At 46.1% G+C, this 21,814-nt stretch overlaps 1 long non-coding RNA gene across 3 annotated transcripts; it reads left to right on the forward strand.

Annotated features, from left to right (window-relative positions):
• The first annotated feature begins 284 nt into the window (after window positions 1–284).
• Window positions 285–19,448, forward strand: LOC118601690. Of its 3 annotated transcripts, none has more exons than XR_004950514.1 (4): window positions 285–467; window positions 6,528–6,653; window positions 16,457–17,278; window positions 17,621–19,448. It is a non-coding gene; the product is annotated as an uncharacterized LOC118601690 (long non-coding RNA). The 3 variants fall into 3 exon arrangements; XR_004950515.1 differs by lacking the exons at window positions 285–467; window positions 6,528–6,653 and adding exons at window positions 8,997–10,105; window positions 15,932–16,043; XR_004950513.1 differs by lacking the exons at window positions 285–467; window positions 6,528–6,653 and adding an exon at window positions 8,997–10,105.
• The last annotated feature ends 2,366 nt before the right edge of the window (window positions 19,449–21,814 follow it).

Here is a 21,814-nt window from a genome sequence, read left to right on the forward strand (position 1 = left end):
TTTCGTTTCTGTGGTCTGGCCTGGTGCAATGTTTATTTCTTGTACTCAGTCTGGTTTATTTTAGACCTATGGGCCAGATGATTTGTACGGGAAGGTGATTTGTATAGAAGGGCAGTTGTGTTGTTTTTAGTGAATCCTTGAAAATTAGAAAACACTTAAGCCAAATGAGGGATCCCATCACCTGGAGTTTCTTAGGAGGAAATGACTTTTCGAGGAGTGTGGGACTTATCAAGAAAATAATTTTCCCTTGAAATGATGTGTGAAGGGCTGGTGGTCAGGATACCAAGAGGAAGTAGTAACGCGAATGTAAGGAAATGCACCGCTGTTTTCACGGCTAGATGAACAGGAGACCATTGCACACTTTACCCATTTATCGTCTCATTTAAAAAGTGGCAGGACTCAGGTACGGCTTGATTGTTCAGGAAAATAAAAGATAACCGGAGGCATGGACAGAAAAACCACAAACGGTAAGTAAAATAAGAAAACCAGGGATGGCTTTTTTTCCTGTTTACTAACGTTCACACTGAGCTGTGTACTTCGGTTACCATGGTTGTGTGGTATCTGATGTCACCGGCCACACCATATAAAATCACAGAGGCCACGACAGGCAGGAAGAGAGGCCTGGCCTTGTTGTCTGAGTGATACAAATAGCCCAGTGTGTTGGATGTGAGCCTGGGTGTACTTCAGCCTGATGAGCCCAGCCCTGAGCACGCTCGCGGCAGCCTCGCCTCTTCTCCTGCCTCCTCCTGCCCCCTAGTGGACAGCTATGGGAAAGCAGGGGTGTCCGCCTGGGAGATCTTTGCACGAACTGAAATACCGTTGCCTGCAAGCTGGCCTCCCCATGCACTGTCTGTGCATGCTCTGGAGAATCAGAGGTCTCCTGGGATGCTCGGGAATCTACCTAGGATGAACGCCACCATTTCCTGTGTCATTTTCCTGGGGCCTTCAACTAACCCTGCCTGCCCTGATCCCCAATTTGCGGGTACCTCCCCCTTGTTCAGTCACCACACAAGAAATACCTTTCCTGGAAAAGACGAATTATTCCTTCTCTGAGTCCTGCAAACTGTAGAGAACCAACAGAGTACTGTGCTATTGAACAATTTCCACATGGGAGTGTCTATTGCCTTTTATATGTCCCTATACATTTCTTCACAAAAACCTACTAGATGCCAGGCCCCGGAGACATGGACGAAACGGGGTGAGGGTTCCTGCCTGGAGGAGCTCACAGCCCAGAGAAGGAACAGCTCATCCATCAGATGCCATGCGAATGAGGTCCACGGTACTGAAAAGACATCCGCCGGTGCTGTGCTTCGGGAATGAAGACTGTGAGGGAAGAGGTGTTTGGATTTGCTGTGGGTTCTTGGCAGCACGAGGTGAGCCCAGCAACTGTGACTCAGGAAACTAAAGGAGGTTGGTACAGGCCATCTTAAGAGCACACGCCTCTAGAATACCCTGGTTGTGCTGGGTGTTTTCGTCCCTGCCCAAGTCACAATGATCTGACTGTCTCAGCCTGTGCGGAAGCCGCTAAGAAGAGGCAGACATCACCATGAGCTCCCTTCGATGACGCACTGCATGATTTTCCCACTGTGACAGCCCTCGGCTCCTGCCAACACTCTGCTCTGCTTTGCTCACTTCAAGCCTCCCTTAGTTTTTCTAAAGCCCCGTTTTTCCACATCGTGGATTCACAGATATGAAAGACCTAGAAAGAAAAAAAGGGAATTATCTCAGATGACTCAGGAGCCCTCCTGGCCTCTGTGATCTGTGTACAGACTAGCGCATTAAAAGCTGGGGGTAATAATATTGTCATCTGTGAAGGAAAAGCTGAAAGAAAAACAGACTCATGTTCTTCTAAACTCCTGGCTTTGGGCAAAAATTACTGCAGGGAAGATGCATTCTCAGCTCTGGCCTGATGGCTGAACACTGTATCTGGGGTGAGGGTCCCTGTAAAGAGCCTCCAAAGATGTCATGTTCCTGAGTGAAGGCAGCATCTTGCTCATCTCTCCCTGATGCAGCCAATGTCTGTGGGATGAATGGTTGCCACCCAGCCCTGGAAGATATTAGGGTTGGGAAATGAAGCCAACTGGCAGGCCTTAGACCCCTAGACTTATGATACTTGAACAAATAGGGGACATAACTTGACTGCTACAAAACTACTGAAAGAGATGACAGTCAGGGAAGGATGGAAATCACCTAAGGGAGAGAAGAATGGATCATCACTCCACATCCATCCGGGGGCAGAGGTACCAGCGAGGGCAGCCACAGCAACGCAGCCATCATGCCCCCTGAAGAGAACAGGGGAGCTGTGGGTCAGTAGCTGAAGGTGCCTGGGGACAAAGGCTGCAAGGGCCTCCCTACTGGGGTGGCAGCAACACACATACACAGAGCCCTAGAAGGGCCCCCAAGGACTCTGCCCCCAACTTGGCCCTTCTCTCTGCAGAAGAAAGCTGGCCTTAGTCAGGGAGAATAGGTTAGAGGGGGAAAAGGCATAGCCAAAGACTTCTAGGAATTCACCCCAAATCCTTGGTTTTCCCCAGGGTGGTTGTAGCACCCATAATTCATTCATTCACTCAATAAATATTGATTGAATGCCTGCCCTTTGTTGGGTCATACTAGATACCGAGACTACAACATCAGCAAAAACAGACGTAGTCTCTGCCCTCATGGAACTTATACAATGGAGAAAGAGATGAGCTTGCTCAAATACCCACACAAATTAACATAACATTGCAATGTGTGGTGCCCTGAATATATAATAAAGGGTTTGATTTAATAAGGGATGTCAAAGAAATCTCCAAGGAAATGATGAGTGAAACGAAATATGAAGGAACAATTGGACTAACTAGGCCAGGTGGGTCCCCTGCATCAACGTGGTGGGCTGGCACCTGTGTCTTCACACTGTGGAGGACGCAAGTGTGCCCAAAGCTCAGACAATGAGTGGGGCGGGACGCATGACAAGGCTGGACTCCGGAGAGACCACGCACAGAGAGCCACCGAAGTGTTTAGTGGATGGGCGATTGATCAAATGTGCATTTCAGAAAGGTTGCTCCGGCCTCTCTGGAGACAAAAGCTTGGAAAGAGTCATATGTGGATGTCATGAGACTAGTTAAGAAGCTGTTACAGGTGAGTTCAAGACTAAGAGAAGAGCAATAGAGGAGAGAAAGGGGGGAGGTTCTATTTGGGAAGTACAATTGCCAGGGCACGATGATGGAGTAGATAGGCTTACAATATATTCCACGGCGTGTACAATCTTCTAACAGCCGCCCTGCAATGAGCCGCTCTCTTCGTGGGCTAGATTACCATCTGAGGTAGCATACAACTTTCCCCTCTTGGGGGTTGTCTCTAAGGATGACTTCGTAGTTTCTTTCTAGCTTTCTTTAAAAATGAAGGGAAGGAATGTCCATGACTCCTGGAACATATCAACTCAAAGGTCATGAGTTGGAATGATAACAATTCAGATTACAGGACTATCCACCTCCAAGCTCCCATGACCTCACCTGAAGGGCTGAGGGCTGGGCACCAGAGCTTCACAACACGATGGGCTGCTGCAACATCAGATCTGCTGATTGAGTGCTCAAAATTCATGCACTGTCCAATTAATCAAAGTATTCTTCTACCACATGCTTAGAGGATGCTGTGGCGAGATTCCTGCATCAGCTGGGAGTGGAACTAGCTACCAGATACCTTCTTCGGCCAAAGATCTTTGCTTCTGCAAACAGTCACTGATCTGTTTCAGGAATGGTGTTTCATTGCTGTGCTGTGCTGTGCACCGGGGGTTGGAACATGAAGAAAACTTTCTCGCCTTCCAGGATCTGCAGCCTCGCAGGTCTACCAGTCAGAACGGCATAGGATGATGCACAGAGGCAAAGTGCTGTGGGGACCCCCAGGCAGGGGACAGGAGCTCTGCCCAGCTGACCTAGGAAGGTTTTCCAGAAGGTGCATCTGAGCCAGGTGTCAAGGGGTGAGCAGGAATTCATCCAGAGAAGAGGAGACTGGTTATTTCAGGCAAAAGGGTACTTAGTAGTAGAGTGTGGTCAACAGTGCCCCTGGGGTGATGGTGGGGGCTGTAGGAATCTCTGAGACTAGAGACAGAGCTCTGGTGGGTTCACTGGAGGATCTTAACTTGGTGCTTTAGGGAATATTAGTATTAGTATTTCTATTGCATCTAAAATGTAGGTGCTTAAAACAACAAACAGGTAAAGAAGTACAAATTAGTAGTTGATAGTTGGTCTCGGGGATGGGGTTAATGCAGTTAGCATTAATATGATGGCCAGGTGGAGAGCCAGAGGAGGGAGGGGGCAATTGGAGGATCATTTTATATAGATGTCTAACCAACGTACTATATACTCAAAACTAATTTAAATAAATAAGTTTAAAAAATAAAAACAAATAAAATATAAAATAAAAACATGTATTATCTCACAGTTTCTGTGGATCAGGAATCTGGACACACCTTAGTGATCCTCTGGCTCAGGGTCTAAAAGGCTACAGTCAAGGTGTCAACCAGAGCCACAGTCATCTCAAAGTTCAACTGAGGGCGGATCACCTTCCAGGTTCAGTCACATGGCTGTTGGGTTTCAGGTCCTCCCTGGCTCCTGGCTGGAGACATCAGTTCCTTGCCACATAGGGCTCTCCACAGGGCAGTGCACAACATGGGAAGTGGGAGAGAGAGAGATTGAGAGAGAGAGAAAGAGAGAGACTAGGAATGAGAGGGAAAGATAGTCTTTTCATAACATAATCTCGGAAGTGACATCCCGTGACTTTTGTTGTATTCTATTTGATTAGAGGCTCACTAGGTCCAGCCCACATGCAAGGGGAGTTTGCACAGGGTGTGAACACTCGTAGGTGGCGATCGATCATTGGGGCCATTTTAGGCTTAGCATGTATACCAGAGCTATTTAAGACATGATCTTGGCAGTATCCCACTCTGCATAAATTATATAGAGAGACGTATAATTTTGCTACATATTAGTTTGTTTTTGTTGATGGGTACACTCTGGTCCCCAGGAGCCCTGAAGAACAGTGTGCTTCATTTCACATCTCTCCCTAAGGATTTTACACAACCCACTTGGCACTCAGGCTGTTATAATTAGATAAATTCAGCCAAAAGCTGCCTGTGTGGGTACAGATAGGTAGGAAGGTAGGGAGGCAGAGAAAGGAAGTGATCGGGCCCCTAAATTGAATAAAGAGAAAGGTCACACGCCAACTAAAAATTAGAAATGAATCTGAGTGGAACTAAGTATCACGGTTGACAGCTCATACACGCGATGCCAACTTGCCACAGCTTGGCAGAGCCCTTGGTTTTCCCACATGCAACTGAAAATAGCTAGCCTCCATCCTGAGGGAGCGCGAGCTCTACCTCGCTGCTCATTCACGCTGGAAGCAGTCTGCAATTATTTTGCTGAAATTAGATACAAATTAAGTTGCCACTTCCGGAACCCTTTCTCCTATACTATTTTACAAAAAAGAAAGTGATTTTTGAACTCTTATAGTTTAGTTTTTTTGGTTGTTGTTGTTTTTTTTTTTTTTTTTTTAATAAATGTAACATCTGATAGAAGGTCCACAGAGGCAGATTATTGAGATTATTATCTTGTGAGACCTAATCTCTTCAGGAACCTGTTTTTCTGATTTTCAGACTTAGGTTAGTTGCTAGACATAGTGAAAGGCTGATAAAGGTGACTGGGGTGGGGGAGGGCAACTTGCTCACATTTGAAGTATACCACGTGACACTATCCCATATTCTGTCAGGGGTGGAGGAGAGGGAACTAGTGTAGACTTGTCCCCTGGGATGTATTTAAATGGCTCTGCTCCCACTTTTTTTGGTGGTCTGAAAACTCTCAGAATCTGCATCCCTTTGGACGTAGAAGTTCTATGTTTTTAAAAAGCAAAATAGAATAAACAAACATACATGAGAACAACAAAATAATAATAATAATTTGGGGGTCTTCCCTCAGACTTGGCTAAGAAGGAAGTGGCATACAAATAATGGTGGTGTTTGGTGGGTTTTCTGCTATGAAAGAGCCCCGAAATTGAATTATCTCCTTAATAAAACAGTGTCTTCTTTGACCTTACTTTGGAGTAAGTGGATGAAATTCTAAGAAGCCAGCTGTGCTGGAACCTAGGAGGCTATATGGCTTCTGAGGTAGGACGCTTCCGCACAACTTTGAATTCCAACTTCTCTTTATTCTCTTCTCCTTGTTGGAGACATTACTTACAGAAGTACGTTTAACATCCTGCCTCCCCCTCCAACCCACTCCTCACCCCTCCACACATTCCCACCCTATATCTTTATTCTGATCTAGTGAATCTTAGAAGCAACAAATTAAATTTTCTAGGTGACCTTTCCTCCTCCCCCGTGAAGGTTGTCTTTTGTTTTTGTTTTTTTATCACCACAGTTCTCAAAAGGAAAACTGCTAAAAGGTCACTTAAGCAAACCCTTAAGATGGAGATTCTCTACTTCACTTTAATTTTAGGAGTTATTTCATGCCTTATTGAATTTTTGAAGTGGTTTTCAATGTCTCATTTTCCAGACTTCATAGGGCTGAGGAAGAAAATAAAATGAAGTTAAATGAAATCAAAGTGAATTGAGTGATCTGCGATGATGTCAGCAATGATTCCCCAAGCAGCTGCCTCCCACGTCACATCTCCTGGGAGTGGTGAGTTCAGCATCACACATTTATTCTGGTAGAGAAAAGCATAGGCACAGGCTCTGGCTGCTCTGGGTCAGCGGAAAACGCAAAAGCAACCACCCTTTCTGGACAACTCTCCCAGTGCTTACACTGACAGGAAAATCCCTGTTTGAAGAATCAGGACTTCAGGTCCTAACAAGAAGAAGTTATATACTTAACAGTGACAACCTGAATGACATCTGGGCAGAAGGGTCCCCTTTCCTGTCTCCTCCAAACTTCCTAGAGAATATTCCACATTTCCTGAGTAGGGAACAGAAAACTCAGGTGGACTCGGACGTTTAAAAGATGGCAAACGAGAGGAGGAAAGACGAAGGGGACCGACGGGGCGAATTCGGAACGCTGGTATCTCATTTATTTTGACCATTTAGGGAACTTTTTTTCATCATTTTTCCTTCCCTGGTCCAAAAAATAACAACAACAACAACTTAAGTTCTGAGGAGGGACTCCGCAACAGGAAGAGGAATGAGAACATGGGATGAATAGGGGGAAAGCGGCGTGTGTCCTTTCCCTTCGCCCCTCGCCCACACACACACACACACACACACACACACACACACACACACACACACAGTGTTTCATCCAGTTTAAAAACTGCTGCCCAGGTTGTATTCATCCCTAAGCAGCAACGAAGGGTGGGCTGCCCTGCGGTGCTCGCTGCCTCTGAGCGGCTTATATTAGCAGGTGACATCTCACATCTCCCACTCCCCACCACTACGGGGACAACTGTCCTCAGTGACCTTATACGTGTTTTACTTTACTCAGCAGTATCAATTTTGAGAGGAAAACCCTCCCCGGCTTTCCGAGGCGGGGCCGCGGGGCCCTCCCCTCCTCCGCGCCGCAGGCCGCAGCGCCAGCAGCGCCGGTCGATCTGTGCTCGGAGAGAACGGCCTCTCCGTGCCGCCCAGCACGTCCCACCAGCAGAGGCGGAACGCGCTGTTCCGTACGGGGAACGACCTTCCCAGGGGCCTTGGGAGAGGTTCTGCCCTTTTCTAACGAGGCCCAGGCACTTCCCCCGTGGGCTCCGGGATCGTTCCTAGCAGGATCACCGCATGCCGACCGCGGGGCAGTCTCCCTAGCACCCCGCGTAGGTAGTCACGTCTGCAACCAGCACAGACCTTTGGGCCGCCAGGACGTGCGCATGCGCGGAGGGGCCCGTGTTTCTTGAGGCTCAGGTGGCTGGAGAGGGCTGGAGAGGGCTCAAGCGGCAGCCATAAAGCTAGGAGCTCTCCCAGCTGGTAACGAGCTTGGCTCTCTGCCCTATCTCCTAGCAGCCCATTGGGGATATTGAGCCACAGAATGCTGAAGGCACAGGCTCCTCAGAACAGGGATCCCCAGTCCTTGGCTACAGACCTGAAAGGCGGTGGTCTATTAGGAGTCTGGCCACACAGCAGGAGGTGAGCGGTGGGCAAGCCAGCAAAGCTTCATCTGTTTTTGCACCTGCTCCCCAGCGCTGGCATCACTGCCTCAGCTCCACCTAAGATCATCAGGTATTAGAGTCTCATTGGAGCATCAGTCCCTGGTGCCAAAAGATTGAGGACCACCGTCTTAGAGGATACCTGCTTTATGCCTCCATTTTACAGATGAGGAAATCAAGGTCCGGAGAATCAATGAGAAATGACCAATGCTGTATGTCTGGATTCTGGCCGCTGGGATCAGATCCAGCTATTGCTGGCATGGTTTAGGCACTCCTTCAGTGAACTTTTATCAAGCTCCTGTATACTGTGTACTAAATGTATGCATGGCATGAAAGATAACCACGAATACAATGGAAGCAGTGTAACCATGGCCACCACAGACATGGGCATAGAATAAGAAGGGCCTGGATTTGAGTTGATGAGTTATAGGACTATACTACTAGCTGGATGGTCTTAGTGAAGTGGTTAATCCCTCTAAGCCCCAGTTTCCTGGTCTGCAAAATGGAGATAAAAATAGGGCTTACCTGCAAGGGTCAAGGGGCTTAAATGAGGTAAGGTGCACAATGCTTAGCGTAATGCCTGTACGTGGAAGTCACTCAAATATTCGTGCAATGTTTTGAGAAGTAGAAAGTGCTAAGTCCATAGGCTTTCACGAGAAATCACAGTACTCATTACCAGACAGAAGTCATGCGGAAGGAGGGGGAAGGTACTTTCCCCCTCGTGTTTAGCACTCAGGGAGACTCATGCGGGGTTGCATGACCTGGCAAGGCAGAGAAAGGAGGAAACGGCCTCTGTTTATCTTCCCTCCCACTGTTCCCGCCCTTCCCCCCCTCCCCTTCCTCCTCTCTCAGTTTTCACTGTGACTCATGGTGGCTGCAGAGATATGTGGGGACTTCTTATGAGGGTGAAATGTATTCTGCAAGGTGGTATAATTTAGAATTCTCACTTCATCACAGGGACCTCTCTCCTCTTTTCCCAGGCAGGACAGGCAAAGAGAAGGAGTAGCGGGGTTAAGTAGATAAGAAGGAATGAGGGTTAAGAGCCGAAGGTGTCAGGTTGGAGTCGTCTGGAATCATAGATCATCAGAGTTGAAGATCATCTGAGACGACGATGATCCCTCTTGTTAATGAGAAGCAGTGAAAAACTATGACAGGTAAAATGTCATCAGGTTTTAGACTGAAGTTAGAGAGAGCCCTGGTTTTCTGTGTCCCCATCGTTCATCCATTCACACAGACCACTTTGGGTGACACATTATGTACTGCCAGGTATAAGGTTCTATCTCAGTAAGCAGGGAGTAGAGAAGGGACTATAAGAATCCAGGAGGACTCCCAGGTTCGTTGTGCAGCTTCACGGATGGTGGTACCATTTACTGTGAGAGTGAGAAGAGGAATATAAACTGGTCTGAGAGGAGGGCGGTGTATTCAAACATATTTTTCATATGCCTAACTCCAGGAGGCAGTTAAGGAACATGGGTGCCAAGCATAGGCATGAGGCCTGGAGGTGCCTGTCAGAGAATGGTCCACGTAGAGGTGATCACTGAAACTGGAGAGGTTCTGAGATGGCCCAGAAAGAGCCAGCAGAATGAGAAGATCATGAGATAGATGAGAACTAAACCCTGACAGATACCAGCTTCTAAGGATCAAATAGGAATCCTGAGGAGAAGGCAGAGAACTGAGAAGAGAACTGAGAAGAAAACCAGAAAAAAAAAGTGGCATGAAGCAATCCAAATTCCCTAGGGCGAGGAAATGGTTAGGAGTGAGAAATGTCACAGAAATGTCAGATATGCAAGCACTGGAATGTGCCCATTGAATTTGACAGTAAGGAAGTGTAGTCATATCTCCTGTGACCCCGGTTTCATCATTTACATGAGAGCAGTAACCAAGTCACACTGGGTTAGAAGTAAAATGAGTGAGGGAAAAGGTACAGCAGCAGGAGCAGGCATAGCCCACTGCCTGAAAAGAGTTGACTGGGCAGAGAAGGGGAACTTAACAGCTGGGAGGCCGGGTGAGTTTTTGTCATTATCTTACTATGGGAAACTGAAACATACTTACATGGTGAGGAGAAGCAGGAAAGGTTAACAGGGAGAAATACATTGGGGTGTCAGTCCAACCTCCATAGGGGTGAATGGGAAGAGAGGGCATTCCAAGCCCAGATAACCTAAAGGAAGGATTCCTCTTTCTTTGTTCTTTTCCTTCTACCATTGAGAGGAGGCAATGCGCTTGGAGGGTTTAGAAATGAACTTGGAGAGCTCTTCAAATAAGGCTTTGCCTCTTTCAGGATCTAGCCATGGCTGCAATCTGACCATCAGATGCACTTAATCAGCCCCATTTACATGTGGAGCTGTGCACAATGCCACACAAATAACATGAAATAGATGCTGTCGTTACCATTTCAGTCAGAACTCCAGGTAGCAAGTGACTGAAACTCACTTCTAACCAGCGAAACCAAAAATGGAATCCACTGGTTTACCAAACTGGGTAGGCTGGCTTTAGGCACGGTTAGATTTCAGATGCTTAAAAGATGTTGTCAAGAATAATATGAACAATGTTTTGAAATTTTCAGTGTGTTTTTCTCTTTTGCCTTTCGGAACATATGAATTTAGTCTATTCAAGGCATTCATCTCCCTACAGTTAGGGAGTGGGGGAGGGATGAAGATTCTTTCCAGATGGTGTGTAAAGAGAAAGAAAAGGTAACACTCAGCTTCTGACATTCAAAAGTAGAGTTCGTAGCAAGACAATAGCCATGTAATTCAAACTCTTACCTTGAGAAAAAAATTCTCTACATTCCATTACCTTTCTCTCTATAAGAGCAAGGCCTGGGTTTGGTAGACTAAGCCTTGAGGTTTATGTAGAAGGTCTAGACAGGGAGAAAGGGGCGGGGGTAGGGCTGTGGGAGGACAGATCAAGACAGGAGCCCTGGGAGGAGCAATTGTGTTGGAAAAGTAATAATTAACTCCACAGTATGGGAAGACCTTATCCCCAACCACTCCTCCAGAAATGTGAGAGGGAGAGTCTGGGTAGTCTAGTGCTAGTTAGACGGGAGGCCCACTATGGACTTTCCAAGCAATGCTGTGTCCCCATGTAGCCTAGTCTGAAGCAGTGCTCCCAAAGGTAGCAGCAAGTCTGTGGCCAGCTTTCCAGAGTGATCACTGGCACAGGCTGCTGAATGGACCACTGAGACAAGGACTAGTAAGTCATAGCCAGAAGTCAGAGAGTCTACAGCACCTGAAAGAATAGAGAAGAGGCTAAGTCAGCCAGGAGTCACCTTTGGGAGGACTGCCTCGGACTAGAGGATGGACCATGAGCTTGCCATCCGCAGCAGACCTTCACATCGGATGCTATCAACACACTCAGGATAGCTAAAAAGCAGGTTTTGCCTTGAGCTGGACAGACACCAAGCAGCGATGCTCAAGGACCAGTACAATGTCAAGAGTTCCCTTTCTTGCAACACAACGAGGACACAGACGCCACACACTGCCCTTTTACCTGCATCCTATACACCTTACAGAGATGATGATCAAAACATTTAAAATTCTTACAGGCTCAGGTACTGACCAGTCTGGATGGAGGTGCCCTGCTGTGTCCAACATGAACCCTTTTATTGATGGATTGTGGGAGCTTGGATAAAAAATCCCAGGGAAGGGGCAATGGGAGGTGCTCAGGGGACTCAGGGCAGCACCTATTTACCAACTGCTCCAGCCATATTCCAGTATTTTATCAACCAAATCGGACATATGATGTGTACAGGTAAATATCAGCCAGCGGTCCAGACACCATCATCTTTATGCGAGGAGCAGGAGAAGGGGAAATCCAACTGAGAGACTGAGCATGTTCTCAGTGGGGATATTAAAGTTATTGGATTGGACCAAGATTTAGACCAGTTTCTCTTTCTACTAACGAGTGGAGGGCCAGATTGATTATAATCCAACCAGAAAAATTACATTTCACTGAAAAGTCCAAGTTGCAGTATGAATCAAATTTACCCTCCATTTTCCTTGTGTGGGCTTCCCTCTCAGGCAGCTGTTAGCAATCCCGAAGGTCAGAGAATGTCTTTCAAAATAGTGACAGCAAAAATCCCGCGTCAGGTTCTCATTGGCTCAGCTTTACTCATGTATCCGTCTCTGAACTAATCTTTGACTGGCCAAGCTCAGGTCAATCTAACCTCATGAACTGAAAGTGGAGAGGGGCATGGCTTCCCAAAGGAAAATCAGGATGCCATTAGTAAAAAATGGGGTGCTTGTTATTGAGGAGGTGCACCACTGTTGCCTTCTGGGCTTTAACTTCCTAAAACTCTCAGGGATGAATGCAGTGTTTCCATAGCATGAAGTAAATTGGCATCCGAGTGCTTATTAATAAGTCGATCAGTGTAGATAATTAATGTTGAAAATCATAAATCAAAGCAACATTTTTCTTCTCTTAAATTTTCTTATCACATTAATTAAATTAATTTTTAAGAATTGAATTTGAGGAATATAATCAACTAAATGTCCAGCCTGGTTTAAAGCCTAGTACAATCCATAAATAGTTCCATTTAGAAAATGCTCGGTCTCCTCTTGTGGATGTGAAAACAATATCTGTCTTACTTTTCCCCTGTGTATTTTTTCCTCTTTTTAAAGTAAATCACCCTCTTCTAAGTCCGAGAGAAACTGGAAATCAGTTCTCGACTGTAAAAAAAAAAAAAAAAAAGGAAAAAACCTTTTATAATAAATAAAAAAAGTTTATTTATTCCAACAGTGATGGCAAAGGCAGCATCGGCTTTTCCTTACAGAACTTTATTTTCAATATCATAAAACACTTCACATAATTTTTAAAAATATCAACCCTAAGTAAAAAAAAAATATTTAAGGTCTAGAGAAAGGAAACATAATCATCGGTTTTACTCTAAAAGTTATGCTTTGACTTTTTGGAAATACTATTTTTATTCCATAAGGAATATCTTAAAATGTACAGTACATAAAATTTAAGAATTTAGAATCGAATAGAATTGAAAAACTCTCTGGAAAAAAAAAAAGTCAATCACAAGAAAAAATAAACCCATCATGCCTTGGCGTTTGAGTCACACAATTATTTTAGAAAGGGCTGGTTTTCTCTGCGTGTGGAATCCAGGCATTCATTTATTCATCAATTATTTATCACATCCACTGTCGCTTCTCCACACTGTGCTGGGCACTAGGGATGTGAAGATGAGTAAGACAGGCTCCTGTCTGGAAAGGAAGGAGACAAGACGGATTGCACAGAGGTCCACTGAAATGTGCAGTCATGCTGGGGGCTTGCAGCTGGGAACAGCCAACTTTCCAGCAGGGCGGATGGCTCAGAGGCGAGCTGGAATAATAAGCCGCCTGCAGGACTGGCATTTCTCACAGTGCCCAGAGCTGTGCCGGGGAAGCACTTGTAGACATTTTACTGCCCTGGCTGAAACAGAGGAGGTTTGGAAATCCTCTTTGGCAGCCCTTAGGCAGCTGGGCTCTGTGACAGTTGAGAAACGAGAACTCCTGGTTTCCCCAGCTCCTCGGTATGCGTGCCCTGGCACTGTCTGCGGAGGCCTTGGGCATTCCGGTCATTCACTGAACAGACAGTTATTGAGTACCAGCCTCAGGCTGTTCAAGCAAAGCAGATTAAACTCGTAGGGAGTATATCAGTATATCGAAATGCTAGAAAATGCTGTAGAAAAAAAGAAAGCAAAAACGGAATGACAGAGAATGTGGGATGGGAGTTATATGGTATAAAACAGGGTCTTGAAAAATCCAATATGCAGACTCAGTTCCCACAGTTACCTGAGCACCCGAGGACCTCAGTTGGTGATGCATTAACAGCCTGCCAAAGAAAGTGGCAAGGACCCTGACCTCAGCTTTCCTGGGAAGTAGCCAGCTCAGGCCAAACAGACTCCCCAAAGAGTTTTCTCAGCTGCTGAATGAAGCTGGTACAGCCAGAGTTTGGGAGCTCATGCTTGCAGAGGAAATAGGGTCATTTATTCTGGAGGTGAGGGGAAGGTTTTTTTAGATGTAGGCAGGTCCACTGGCAGCATCTGGGGGAGAAGAGTATCCAGCTTCCCCCATTTGCCAAGCCAAGAGAGAAGGTCAAGGCCCTGGCCAAGAGGACTGGGATGAGAACTTGTTTCGAGTCACCTCTGGAAGCTGGAGTATAAATCGGGAAGAGAGTAGATGCCAGGTCATTGGAATGGACTGGGAGAGACAGCTGTGTTGGGGTGGGGACGGGGGGCACCACCCCACTGCACACCAGGTTACAGCTGGGGGGCAGAATAAAGAACTCAGGGCCAGACTGTTAGACTGGAGCAGAGGGTTGGCATAGGGTGGCCAGGTTTCAGGGGCTTTGGGAGACAAGCCTGTGTTTTTCTCAGGTCTTCTAACAGTGACCAAGGTGACTCTAGGCTTTTGGCTGTAGCCAAGTCTTGCTTGTTGCGTCATCTCTATAAGCCCCATGATGCTTTTAACCATGAGCCAAATACACCCTGAAATAAATCAGAGGTCTATTGAGAGTGCAGCTAGGGATAAGAAGGAAGGCGAAATGGCAAGGAATCCCCAATTTCTTTTTATGATTAAAGCATAATTCCCGATAAAAACCAAGCAGACAGTGACAAGTCCCTGGGGAGAAAAGTATGTACGGTAAACAGTGACCGGCACAGCACGCCCTCCTGTATGGACACCAGGTCAGAACAACGTGTCACGTTGCCACTTTGATCATGAGATTTGGATTAGAGAGAACTCGGGATTTGGCTCTAGTCTCTGCCACCTGCTGGCTGCGTGACCTTGGGTAAGTTATTCAACCCTAGGAGCCTTCATTTCTTCATCTGTGTAGTGGGAGAGTGCAAGCCGGAGCCTGTGCTAGGATTCGGTCATATCTGATGAGCTAGTGGGGAAACTCCCCAGGGGCTGGGGAGCCTACCTCTCTTGAGCCAAGCATGGTGAGCTCACCGAGTGGCAAAATGTCCATGTCATAGAAAGGAGTTGTTTTGAGTACACGCTGGTAACTGTGGCTAATCTGTCTTTGGCCCTGTCCTGTGTTGGGTCTGTTCCTGAGCAAAGCTTCCACTAAAGCTAACAGGATTGTTTGCTAAATACTCTAAAAGACACTTTAGTACAGGTCCCTATAATGGGACCTCTATAAATGAGCCTAACAGGAGAGGAAGCATCTTCTGCACAGGGCAGCCTCGCTGGAGGGAGACAGTAGAGCAATGAGAGGGGCCATGCCTCGTGCCTGGGCAGTGATTTTGGTGACTACATGGAAGACACCTTACCCCAGGAGATCCCCAAAAGTGCAGGGAGGAGGGCACTTTGCTGAGATCAAGCTCTGTGTGGTAATGAGTGACATTTAGACTATTAGTCTTGACATGGCTTCCTTTGCCCCATGCAGCTGTGAGAACCTTGGTTAATGTCTATCCCTTGGGGATTGAACAAGACGTTCCAGGCAGTGTCATAATCCCCTCAGGAGCCATGCAGGGAACTCGTGCCAGCCCTCAGAGGGCTGACTGTTGAGGGACATCCCTCAGTAAGTCTGGGGATTGGGCAGCATCCCCGTGACAAAGATTTTGAATCAAAAAGTAATCTAACATATATTTTTACACACTTACTATGTGCCAGTAAGTCATACATGCTGAGGGTTTGAATTATTTTTTTCTCAGCACTTTACAGTTTACAAAATACTTAGATTTGCGTTTTATTCACATTAGCTTTCACAGAAGCCTAACAGTGTAGGATTCCCCATTTACAGATGGGAAGACTGAGTTTCAAAGAGGCTAAGTAATTTATCCATAATACGCCAACCAATAAGGGTGCAACTAGACTCAAATCTGTCCTCTTTCTTTGTTGGGAAGCTGAGACCAAAAAATGAAAGAACAAGGGAGAAGCTCAGTTAATACCAAAACCTTAGGTTCTGACTAGAAGAGCCAAAGAAGACAGATCTTTGCAGCTGGACATCCGGAAGAGGTCAGCTGGGCGTACAGCTGGGTCTAACCAGAGGGGGGAAGGCTGGGAACAGGGTATAGGAAGGGAGGCAGTATGTGGGGAGGGCAGGCTCCCAGGGGGCTCTGCTTGTTGCCTGAAGCTGCCCAGGCTTCTCACATTTCACAGAAAATATTTACAGACCTTTCAAAAAGAAACTGCAAATCATTCCCCCAGGTTTCAGAAGTCATAACAGAGGCTTTGCTCCCCTTGCTGCCTGGGCCATCTAAATCACCTCTCGGGACTTTGGCAACTGCTGGTCTCAGGGTCTGCATCCCATCATTTCTAATTCTTCTTGGGGAACTACTCATGACATTCTAAAAGTATGCGAAGCTACACACTGAAATGCGTCAATATTATATTAGTTAGCCAGAAATGATGCTCATTTCCAATTGCAGGGGGAAAAAAAGAAAAAACAGAAGAGATGGGAGAAGGAATGAACATTTATGGGCCATAGTCTGTACTGGCACCTTTCACATTCATGATCTCTGTTAGAAGTCACTACAGTGTAATGTGAAAGATGACATCAATGACACTTGGCAATTGAGGAAACAGACGCTCAGAGAGATCCTGTAACTTGACCAAAGTCACACAGCTAACAAGCGGCAAACCTAGGATTTGAACCCAGGTCTGACTGCAGAGTATTTTTCAATATTCCACAATTTATAGCCTGTGGAATTCAGGTGGAATTAAGAGAGGACTAATAAACATAGTTTAATTGACAGTAAAATTCTTGATCCTAGTTTTTATTAATTCCAGTTTCCAAACCATGCAGTTTCCAAATTATCAGCTTCCAAGGAATTCTTAATCATTACAGTACTCAGGATTCATGGAATCCCAACAGTTAGAACTGGACGCCAACTGAGATGCCACCGGAGGACCCAGCGTGGAGCTGAGTGATTCTACGTATGAACTTTTTCATCTTTAGCAGCGTCTGATGAAAAACAGGGCCCATCTTGCATTGGGTAGAGGATGAGGAAGAGACTCTCAGGTGACCCTGCCTGGTTTCCTCAAACTCTGTTTAAAACGAGCACCAAAGTTTGACGCATTCAAACTGCTTTACTTTCTTTGGCAACTCCAGTTTTGACAAGAGAGCAAGAAATACGTCTCCCCCTTGACAGGAACAATGTGTGATGTGAAAGACCTCAGGTGCAGTGCTGGGTTTTGACAGTTCTTCAGAAGAAAGCACCTCCCGCCTGCTCTGTTCAGTCCCAGTCCAGGTGAGTCACTGCGTTTTCAGCCACGCAAGTATATTAAGACACAAGAAATCTAAGCCAGAACAGGCAGAGAAAGGTGAAGGATAGATTATTGCCATTAGCTTTGATGGTGTCTTGTTGTCATGGTGCTGGGAAAATCGTTTTCAGTTAGAGTCTCACTCACTGCTGTTTTGCTAGAATTTTTGATCTGGGAGGCTGGTGGCCACCCTGATGCAGGTGTGACACATAGGTGTGTACACTCACATACACCCGCAGCAGACACCCACTCTAGAGGGCTCACATTAGTTATTTGGGTTGTGGTTAAAAGACTCTATAATCACATTGATGACAAACTGTTCCCTCTAGATCAGCTTGCAGGGAGCCGCACGACCCCGCCAGTCACCCACCTCCCATGACATCACTGCAAGCTTCGGAGCAGAGTCAGTGACTGCCTGCACCACCTCAACCTCTGCTACCTGGTTCAGCATCTGACCTTGGAAAATGTCACCATCGCCATTCTCTTAAACATGATTCAAGGCTCAGGTCTCGTGCCATTCTGAGAGGCAGAGGGAACCTTGAGGTCTGCCCGGAGCTGGGGAGGGAGGCGGGTGTGCTGGCCAGGGGCAATGACTGGAACCCATTGTTCCAGGCTGCATTCCGCAGGCTGGCATCGCCTGGGACGACAGCTGCTTCTGCTGGCATCTGTACTGCAAGGTTCTGCACATATGCACTGAAGAGGGGCACTCGTCAGTACCAAGAGACTAGCTTGGAGCAGGAAAGTAGTTCTACCGTAGCCCTCCGGAGTGAGCCATCCTGTATGAACCATGAGATCAACTGTGCTCTCCACTCAGACTTCCCACGAGCTGTCTCCCTCTCTCCTGCTCCTCTTTCACCTGCCCTTCCCTGGGGGACTGCGGTGGTAGTGGGGAGTGGGTTGAGTGTTGGGGGGGCTACCTTGCTATCTACCTTTTACTAAATTCCCTTAGTTAAACTAAATGTAAAGAGTAAGTAAGCTCCATGCCTGGCCCTCTGGTCCCCTCCCCCAGATTTTGACTCAAGGGCTTGAACAGGCTTATTTGTATTAAGGTCCCAAGTGAGTTGATTGCAGGCGATCCTGGACTACGCTTTGAAAAATACTGGGGCAGAAATAAGCCAGCAAATGTGTGGGATACATCCGGTACGAGCAGTAATTTATCTAGTTTCTCAAAGTAGTGTTATGGGCTGAATTGTGTCCCAGCACCTAAATTCACATGTCGAATTCCAACTACTAATACCTCAGAACGTGACTGTGTTTGGAGACAGGACTTTTAAAGACGTAATTGAGTTAATGGAAGGTCATCAGGATGGGGGCCCTCACCCTACAGGGCTGGTGTCCTTATCAGAAGAGGAGACAGGACACTGGCACCCACAGAGGGAAGACCGTGCGAGAACACCGCGTGAAGTCAGCCATCTGCACGCCGAGGGGACAGGTCTCAGGGAAACAACAACAACAACAACAACAAGCCTGCCAACACCGCGACCTCAGCCCTCCAGCTCCAGAACTGTGAGAAAAGAAACTTCTATTGTTTAAGCCACTCGCTCTGGGGAACTTTATTATGACAGCCCTAGCGGATTAATACAAGTAGGAACCTGATTTCACTCGATAATCATCTCAGAAAGCAGAGACTGCTTTAATGCATTGTATAAACAAGGTCGGTTTATGGAGCAAAGGACATGAACCCCAGCCCTGGAGTCACAGAGGTGGCTTGGCCTACTCAGAAACACAGCTTCCAGTGCCAGACATTCCTGAATGCGAAGCCCAGCACCTTCTTTTCTGGCTTACCACCTGAGTGACTTTAGACAAGACAATTATTATTATTATTATTATTATTATTATTATTATTATTTTAGCAAATATGTACATAGTGCTTACTATGTGCCAGGTAATATCCTAAGCACTGTACAAATTATTAACTCAATCCTCATTACAACAGTGTGATATATAGATATACTGCGGGTCCACAATCCTTTTTTTCAAAATCCTTAGAGCCATCACTGTGTGGTGTGTCAGAATTTGAGAAAGATAATATACAACATCCTGCAGCATCTGAGACAGTGGACTGTAATCAAACAGATTAGTATTTCTGCAGGAGATGTATATGTTGCATAAATAAAAACTGTAAGTAGCCCTGTGTCAACTCAAGACAGGTTATTATGTCTAGAGAGTTTATTTCAGGTCAAGTTGTGCTGCCAAATGAGTTATAAATATAATTTTTGGTATTTGAGCTTTTAAGGTTTTGAAATTGTGCTCCCTGCCTTACAGATGGAGAAACTGAGGCACCAAGAAGTTAAACAACTTACCCACGTTCATTAATTCATGGAAGGGGTAGGGGCTGGGCTACCAGCACAGATAACCTGGCTCCAGAGTCCCTGCTCTTCACAGCCACCTGCCTGTGCCCCTCTGCACTGCCCACCTCTTGGGGCCTGACCCACTTGTGGGATGCAAATTAGGCCAAGCGCGCAGCCTTGCTGTGAGGACCAGGTACAATGTAGATAGAGTTCTGTTATGGAGTGAATATTGTCTGCCCCAAAATTCATATACTGAAGTGCCCAATACCTCAGAATATAACCTTATATGGAAATAGAGTCATTGCAGATATAATTAGCTAAATTAAAATGAGTTCATTAGGATGGGCCCTAATTCAATATAACTGTTGTCCTTATTTTAAAAAGACACAGAAAGACATGTACTCAGGAAGAACGCCCATTGAAGTGGAAGGCAGAGATCAGGGTGATGCTTCCACAAGCCAAGAAATGCCCAGGATTGCCAGCAAAGCACCAGAAGGAAGGAGAGTCCTGGAACAGTTCTTCTGGTCCAGCCCTCAGCAGGAATTAACCCTGACACCTTTACCTCGAACTTCTAGCCCCCTAGAACTGTGAGACGAATCTCTGTTCAAGCCACCAAGTTTATGGTCCCCTGTTACAGCCACCCCAGCAAACTAATACAAATTCCTTACACAAGTGGCAGGTTTCAGAATGGTAGCTAACCACACTTATTATCTTTATGACAGAGGCTTCGGATACTTCGTGGAAAAATAAAGTCAGAGAGTTAGATGATTTTTAAGGCCTCTTCCAATTTCCAGGTCTAATTTTCTGTGTTTATAACATGAGGATAATTCAATTCCACTTGTTATTTGCACCAGTAGTCTGGCTATTAAGGCATTTCTTTGCTGTTTTAAAGATGAGCTAATGCAAAGGTGGCCTTAATCAGCAAAACAAAATAAAGCAAGGAATTTCTTTTCCTGTGTTGTGGGTTATGTCCCTGTACATTAAAACTGAAACCATGTGGGACTTAATTTGCCTTCTGATGTTCCTGTTTGTATCATGACCTCACTCAACCGAGGGTTTTTCTGTATCCATTCACTTGAATCTTCAGGTCTGCGGAGTTTGACCCACAGTATGTGTTTGGGCTACAAATCCTGCAGAGGAAAGCAGAAATCTAAGAGGTTGTTTGCTGTGTGTTAAAAGTGTATTACTAGAGCCTCATCTAGGCCTGGAAAGTTTGGGTTCTTCATGTGGAAATTTGTCCCCTTGCGGTCATTTCCCTGAGCAGATAAAAGCTCCTTTAAGAGAGTCTAAAAAGCTGTTGAATACTTTTTCTGTTTACAGAACAAGGCATGGTCGGGCCAGTATAAGGAAAGAGGTAAAATGCTAAAATACATTCCTCAGGCTTAGGCACAGACCCCTTATTGTCAAGCTGGTTCGGACCTTAGACCTCTGGCTTTAAGATTCTAGACATCAATTCAAAAAATGATTTGCTGTGGGGGGTGGGAGGTGGCCCCTAAATCCCCATCTGTGGAAACAGGAATTTAATGGCTGTGTGTGTTCAAAGAAAGGGCCTCAGGTTTGCTTCCAACATCCATTTGCAGCTGCTGTTCTCAAGGCTGCCTCTCTACCCCTGTCAGCTCCTCACCTTTGTCTGGGAGGCTGCCCCCCAATGGCTTTCCTGAAAGCACTTCTCCGTCAAGCTGGGCACTTCCCCTCACCTCCCTGCAGCCCAGGCCTTGCTTGTCCCAGAGCCAAGGGTGGCTTTAACATTTGCTTAAGGGTTTTCATCTTTGAAATCATCTAACCAGCTATTCCTGGTTATTCTCCATCAATTTTCAGGAGAAGTATGCTTTTTCCTATCATATAGATGTAGCCTGGTGGAATTCTGCTGGGGTACAAAAATAGTTACGGGGTGAGAGATGTCACTTTGGAGTTCTCATGGTTGGTGATTTCTATTCAGTGCCAACATGGGAGGTTTAATTAAGCAAAAGTAAGTGCCTAACAAGTGGAACTGCTCAGGAGTTGAGGGCACATCTTTCCCTTTTGAATCCCCGAATGAATCTTGGTTTTCTTTCTTCTTCAGAAAGATGTCTGACATATGTTAAGTCCAAGAATCATGGCCACGTAGAAGACTGGAGGATCCTTTGCTTCATGAGAGCTCTCATCAGTCATGTCCAACAAAAAGTGCCGAGGCCAGGAGGCAAAGGATGGAGGTCCAGGTCCAGCTCAGCGGCTATCCAAGAGACCCCAGGA

Source organism: Rousettus aegyptiacus, unplaced genomic scaffold, assembly GCF_014176215.1.
Source record: "Rousettus aegyptiacus isolate mRouAeg1 unplaced genomic scaffold, mRouAeg1.p scaffold_m13_p_4, whole genome shotgun sequence".
Lineage (NCBI taxonomy): Eukaryota > Metazoa > Chordata > Mammalia > Chiroptera > Pteropodidae > Rousettus > Rousettus aegyptiacus.